This window comes from Elephas maximus, chromosome 7 (assembly GCF_024166365.1).
Source record: "Elephas maximus indicus isolate mEleMax1 chromosome 7, mEleMax1 primary haplotype, whole genome shotgun sequence".
In the NCBI taxonomy this organism is placed as follows: domain Eukaryota; kingdom Metazoa; phylum Chordata; class Mammalia; order Proboscidea; family Elephantidae; genus Elephas; species Elephas maximus.
In genome coordinates, this window is record NC_064825.1 from 45,420,447 (window position 1) to 45,427,567 (window position 7,121).

General features: G+C 57.4%; 1 protein-coding gene across 3 annotated transcripts in view; it reads right to left on the bottom strand.

Annotated features, from left to right (window-relative positions):
- CAPN5 (calpain 5) overlaps window positions 1-6,668 on the bottom strand; it is a 58,194-nt gene extending 51,526 nt beyond the window's left edge. The window contains exon 1 of one of the 3 annotated variants that reach the window (XM_049889726.1): window positions 6,472-6,668. The gene's annotated coding sequence lies outside the window, so the exon portion shown is untranslated. Of the gene's footprint in view, window positions 1-6,330; window positions 6,380-6,421 lie in introns of those variants that run through there. The other 2 variants (XM_049889727.1, XM_049889728.1) reach the window with 2 other exon arrangements.
- Between the last annotated feature and the right edge of the window lie 453 nt (window positions 6,669-7,121).

Consider the following 7,121-nt stretch of genomic DNA (forward strand, 5'->3'; position numbering starts at 1 on the left):
CTCCAAAAGTGCTGTTCCAGCTCGTGGGTTCCTGCAGGCCTTGGGCAGGGGCAGGAAGAAGCTGAGAGCTTGGCTGTACTCCTGAAGGCAGGAGGCTTCCCTGCGTAGGGTGACCACCTCGGCCTGATTTTAGCACTAACAGCCCAGTGTCCAGCCACGGCAGTTGGTCACCCCTCCCTCAGGTCTCCCAGCCCAGCTCCTCATCCTGCAGAGGAGGCGTTGGGAGAAGGGCAGATGCAGCTGGGTGCCCCCAGGGAAGAATATTCTCCCTCCCACCCTAGTAGGGGTGAGGTTGGGGGATGTGGCACCTGGAACTGCAGGTCACAGGTGCTTATTCACTCTCCCCTCCCCCGGCCCAGGAGAAACAACCTGACAAAACGAGACTTGACAGGTCACTGAAGCCACCTCTGCCCCACTGTGCTGTGTGACTCCCAGCAAGCCCCTGCCCTCTCTGGCCTATAGGCTCTCACTGTTGAATGGCAGGGAGGGGTACGACTTCTTGCTCTTTTCCAATCTGGTGGGTCTGCCACCATGGGCAGTCTGTGCCCCTGGCACCACCTGTCTCCAAGACTCAATGTTTGAAACGTAGTCAGATGGTGCCCATTTCTCAGACTGGGAAACTGTGGCTTGATTCTTAGGTCAAGCTCCTGCACAACCTCAGAAATGAGCTCTACTGTTCTGACTGCATAGATGGAGTACAGAAGATCAGAGACAGAAGATGGCCCAGCACCCCCCTCACTTAGGCAAATACAAAGAAAACTGACCAGTGACCTCCAGCCTTCACCCACACCTGCTCTGCGCCTGGCCAGGGAAAGTGAGGAGTCACACAGGGGTCTGCCTTAGGGGTCAGCCTGGTGGAGGAGATGCCGCTCTAAAAGGGAATGATTCCAATATAGAGAGATCTGCTCTAAAAGTGAATGATTCATTCAGACACGGCAGGGAGGACTGCCCGGAGGAGGTGGCATCTAAGCAGGATCTCAAAGGGTACACTGCAGTTTTGAGAGATGGAGGTGGAAGGTTTGGGGGAGGAATATTCCGGGAGGAAGATACCATTTAGCAAGGGTGGAAGGCAGGGCACAGGGAGAGGGAAGAAGAAAAGGGGCCAGCGCAGAAACACTGCCATGGCTGGGCGGTGGCAGACCCTGAATACCACGCAAAGGAACCAGGAGTGTGACCGGGTGAGTGCTACTCCTCGAGGATCCATGAGAGGTCAGATAGAAAGGGGCCAGGTCACAGGCAGGGAGGCCAGGCTGTACAAATGGCCGTGAGAGAGAAGCAGGGCCTGGTGTGGCATGGCCATGGCGGTGGGGTTGAGATGGAGACAAGGGGATGAGTATACATGCCAGGGGCTCTTGGGGGTTTGACTGGGGGCTCTTCCTCGGAGGCACCGGGAGACTCGCCACCTCCAGGAAGACAGACCATGTCTTGGGTAAGCAGTATGTTGGCAGCGCTCCAGGCCCCATGCACAGCCCTGCATCATGTCATGTTTCTGCCCTGGCAGTCCTGAATGCAAATGCCCCCTCCTCCCAGTGTCCGGGCTGAGGGTGAGTCACAGCCGCAGAATGTCAGGCTACAAGGGCCTCAGAAGAGGTGCCGTACGCCTCCCCATCCTCAGATGGGGAGACTGAGGCCCAGGGAGGGCCAAAGCAGTTAACCTCTTTGTGCCCCAGATTCCTAACCTGTAAAATGAGGGCCTTTTCCATTCTGCTGGCCCAACTCCCCCACTGGGCCCCTCACACACCTCTGCTACAGGCCTTAAGGCCCCTAGCCTGGCCCATCCCTCACAAGTGGTGGTGAAGTTCAGATGACCCCACACAGCTCAGGGCTTGCGGGATAAATGTCTGAAACAGCTGAGTTCTACTCTGAGAGACTAAGAGACTGTCAAACTCAAAACGATGTCCGGTTGCTGGGGCAGCCCATGGGAACATGCTGGCACATTCCCCTTTCCAAACATCCCTGAGTTCTGGCTACCACAGGCTCAGGCTGGGCACTGGGGCCAGAGGTCCAGCAGCACCAGGCCCTGCCCACAAGGCTCCCAAGTTGGGGTAGGGGCCAGAGACTGAGAGTGACTGCACAGGGTAACCAGGGCTGGACTCACGGAAGCCAGTGGCTGTGGGTGCCCAGAGGGGGCTGGGAAGGTACCTTCAATGACACTACAGTTAGTTCCGACGACAGACTGAATCAAAAACCCAGTGTCGTCCAGTCAATTCTGACCCATAGCGACCCTACAGGACAGAGTAGAACTGCCTCATAGAGTTTCCAAGGAACACATGGCGGATTCGAACTGCCGACTCTTTGGTTAGCAGCCGTAGCACTTAACCACTACACCACCAGGGTTTCCATAAAAAAAAAAAAAAAAACCCAAAATACTCACATCCTAATCCCTGCAACCTGTGAATGTTACCTTATATGGCAAAAGGGACTTTGTAGATGCGATTAACGATCTTGAGATGGGGAAATTACCCTGGATTATCTGGGTGGCCCCTAAATGTAATCACAAGTGACCTAATGAGAGGGAGGCAGAGAGAGATTTGACTTCCAAAGAGGAAAAGGCAATGTGAAGATGGTGGCATAGATCGGAGTGATATGGCCACAAGAAATGCCGAAGCCACCAGAAGCTGGAAGAGACAAGAAACAGGTTCTCCCCTGGAGGTTCCAGAAGGGGCCAGCCCTCCCAACACCTTGGTTTTAGCCCTGCAAGACTTGCTTTGGACTTCTGGCCTCCAGAACTGTAGGAGAATAAGTTTGTGTTGTTCTAAGCCGCTGAATCTGCGGTAATTTCTTGCCGCAGCAATAGGAGTCTAATATGGTTCCTAAAGAACAGCGGGTGGGGTAGATTGTGTGGCCCTATCCCCTCTCTCCCACTCGAGGAAGCAAGTGCGTGAGCAAGGCGTTATTATTCCTTGAATTGCTCCAATACAAAATAAAGTCAATGTCTCAGTTACTATTATTAGTAACAAATCACTTGGGTCCCATCTCACCCTGCCCAGCAAGAAAAGTTACACAGTAGTCCCCGCCCCGGGACTGTCAGGACTAGAGCAGGGGCTGGGGCTACAGGGGCAGACAGGCGGAGACTCAGCCAGCAGGCTCTCTCCTCTGTCCCGCAGGCCACAAGCTCCTTGCAGACATCCCTGGGCCACAGCTTGGTGCCTGCTCTGGTCCCCAGACCCTTCTCCACAGCTGATTTTCTGTGTAGCAGAAAATCACAGTCCACACCCACAGGGCACCTCGGCCTCAGCCACTGGATCCCTACACACTAGCCCTGGGAGAGCTGGGGACCTCGAGAGAAATACATCCTCTCAATGAGACTGGGGAGTAACTCAGGCCGCAACCTCCCGGGGCCAACCCTGAGGGAAGTCTATAAGACATCCCAGATTAGGACCGAAAAAGGCCTTGGCCCATTTTGTCTTTAGTGAGCAGGGACAGGCAAGGCCCAAGGGAAGTCGGCAGCTTGGCCTGGACGGAGTTGAGGCACTCACCAGGGCGTCAGCATCAGGAGTGGAAATGGTCCAGAGGGGAGACGAAGCTGGGGGCCTCGAAAGCCATGCCCAAGGGGACCACAGGGTGCCAAGGAATGTTTTGAGCACCGAGGGCAAGGGATGAAGGGCCAGAAGAGCTTCTGGGGGAGACGTGAGGGGTGTGGGCACTCAAAGGCCCTCAAAATGCTCAAGGAGAGGAGGCAGAGGTAGAGCAAAGGGGTGAGGTGAGAGGAGCAGATGCAGACAGGCCCACCTGTGGTGCACGCCCTAAGAAGGTGGCTGGGCAGCTGCGTGGGAAAGGGGGCTTCAGATTCTGTGCTCTGCAGCTAGGGGAACCCAGAGTCCCTTCCGAGCTGTTCCTCCCACCTTCATACCTTGCTGTCGACTGCCCCAGCTCCTGCCCCTCCTGCGGTGTAGGTGCCCTTGGAGAGGCACAGGGACGTGACCAGACAGAGACACCTCACAGGAGGGTCTGAGAGGGTCAGCAGTTCCCCTTCACCCACTGAAGTCAAGAGGGGCCTCCACTTCACTGGGCAAGACCCTGTTACCTTTCACCCCTCTCCCAAAGTGAGCCCCTTCTTCCTATTTCCCCCAGTGAAGGAGAGGGACCAAGTGGTTGTTAATTACTATGAATTATAACAGCTACCAAACGCCATGCACCCACTAAGGGCTTTTTGTGGTACGATCTAATCCGATCACCACTCCCTGCATCCCTATGATTAGGCAGCATTTAGAGCCCTGGTGGTACAACAGTTAAGCACTCGGCTGTTAACTGAAAGGTTGCCAGTTCAAACCCACCAGCACCTCCAAGGGAGAAAAGACCTTGGGATCTGCTCCCGTGAAGATTTCAGCCTAAGAAACCCTATGGGGCAGTTCCACTCTGTCCTATAGAGTCGCTATGAGTTGGAATCAACTCAAATGCACACTGCAACAATGTCCCCATTTCACACAGGAGGAAACTGAGACTCACACAGAGAAGTGACTTGCCTCAAGGTCACAGGCAGGTAGGAAGAGCTGGTCTTAGCAAGGAATAAGCCTGGATGCACGACTTGGGTTCTGCGGATAGCAGGGGTCACTGGAGAGAGGCGTCCCTATGTTCACTGGGGCTCCAGCAGGGCCTCCTGTTTGGTGAGAGGGGGTTCAGGGCTGCTCTGGGGCAGGTGCGTAGCAGGCAGAAGCAGGCAGAGGCAGCACTGGCCTCAGAGCAGTGGGTCCCCCAAAGCTCACAGGCCCCACTGCCTCCAACCCTCATCTCATTGCCTTCCTCCAGGCCAGCTCCACCCCCATCAAGGTCACCAACTCAGAGAGGGGCCACCCATCCTTCCCCAGAGGCAGGGACCTTTGCAGCCCCTTGGCACCTTTCACTCACCCCATCCCCTTCTAGGAATCCCTGTCAGGTCCCCCGTCCTTTGCTTCCCCCGTCCTTTGCTAAGCCAAGCCCCAGGGTAGAGCATGAGAAAGAAAAGCCTGGTGGTGGGGGTGGGGGGGGGGGATGGGGGTGAGGAGGAGGATGGGGTGGGGGAGGGAGGAGGCCCCTCCCTGATGTAGCCTCCTCCTCACTGGCCTCCACAGCAACCCACCCACCACAGCAGCCAAGAGTGAAGCCTCACAGACACGGATCCGACCTATTTAATCCCCCTCCCCACTAAACTATCGTTCAGATTTTACCTGTGCTATTCTTTTTTTTATTCCCTGGGCCTGCAATGCCCTGCCCTTTCTTTCCTGCCCAGTGAAATTCTTTTCATCCTTCAAGCCCCAGCACCAATGCATCTTTGGTGCTTCCCTGGTTCCCAGGCAGTATCTGTCCCTGCTTTGAGCTCGTGGCCTTTCCTGTCAGAAGAGAGGCTCCTCAGGGCAATGACCCCACCTGAGCACCTCTCTATCCTGGCACCCAGCTTTGGCCTAGAGCAGCAGCAGCTGGGCCCACCTTACTCTACCCAGTCTCTTAGCAAGGGAAGACAGCCAGATCATCTCCATCTTCACCCTCAGGACTAGCTGGACTGGAGCAAGGACTAGGCCCAAAGACACTGGGAGGCCTCATACTCACAGGGTCTGCTCAACACCTCCCTGAGACTCCTCTTTTCCAGGAAGTCTGCCCAGGTTTCGTCCTCTCTAGAATCCTGCGGATAGTAGCCCTCAGCACTTCCCTCTCAGACCTCCTGGTGCAGGAAGGAGCTTCTGGCTGCCGGGTCTGGCAGACCTGAGTTTGAATTCTGACTGAGAGGAAGGCTCACTTCATCCCTCTGCGCCCACTCTGCTCATCCATGTGGGGTCTGCGACTGAATCTCACCAGGTGAAATGAAGCCAGGAGAGAACTTGGCACCTGTTAAGAACCTTCTGTCCTATTTCAACTCTGATCCCCCAAGCTGGTCTCTCCAGACCCTCAACTCTGGGGTACTGGGAAATGGAAATGGAAGGGGCCAGATCGGAGAAGCCAGTTCTCTCCCAGATCACCCTCCTCCTCACACACACCCCCCAAGCCCTGCAGCCAAGGAGAAAAGCCCTCATCCAGCCTGGGGAGGAAGACCAGGAAGGAGAACAGGCTCGGTCAGCCAGGGCCTCGCCCAGCCTCCTCTACTGCAGCGGGAGGGACCCACCCAGAACAGTTGTGGAATTGAAAGGGTGGAGGGCTGGGGAGGGATCAGGAAAAGAGAGTAAGAGGAGGGGAAGACACGACCAAGCCCCGGGTGTCAGGCGCGCCTCGGCACTTCTGCACTAGGGAAACGACTCCAGAATACCCAGGGAGAGGTGGAAAACGACCCCTCGCCTCGGGGGGGAGGGGGGTACGAGCCCCGGGATCTGGGGCGGATCCCCACGCCCCCGCCCCCCGGGCCTCAAGGCCAGCGCCTACCTCCCTTCCTCCACAGCCCGCGGCAGGTGCAGCCTCCTACTCTGCACGCAATGGCTCGCGCTGCACCCGCACACACACCCCTGAAACACACCTATAAACACGCGCGCTCGCACACGCCTCCCTCGGCGCAGAGCCTCCTACCTGCCGCAGCGCCTCGGGGCAAGCCGGACTCCGGCGGTGCCGCGCAGGGCGCGGGCGCAAAAGGGACACCGGGCCGGCGCAGCGGCCTTGGACTCGGGCGAGGAATCCGACTGGGGCTGGCCTGAGGCGGGGACTCGGACTCTGGCTCCCGGGTTCAACCTGCCCCGCCTCGCCCCGCGGCCTCCTCCAGTTCGGGGCCAGAGGCGAGGCGTGGTTTTGTGTGGGGCAGGCGGGGGAGGAATCATTGCGCATGCGAAGTGTCGCCGCGCTGTGAGGGCATTTGCTCTGGGACACTGCCGCGGGGTTCCTGCACGGGAGGGAGGGGGCGTCCCGGGACCCTCAGGGCTCGTTCCGAGCCCTCTCGGCTCCGTGGGGCTGCGCGCTCCCTCCCGTAGTCGCTTTGTCCCAGGGAACCCTTCAGGGTCAAGTACAGGTCAGGAGCTCCCCGAGGGTTCTGCGCACAACCAAAGAGCTGGCTGAGCTCAAGAGGCGCACACCGAGAGGCAAGCCCAGCAGAAATCTGCGCTTTGGACATGCCTCTTGTGCCTTGAGCACCGCAAGGGCCAAAGCAGGGTATCTGGGAAAAAGGAAAACTTGATGCGGAGCACACGTTTCCCTGCTTGGTCACCATCCGTACATCCATCTCCCAA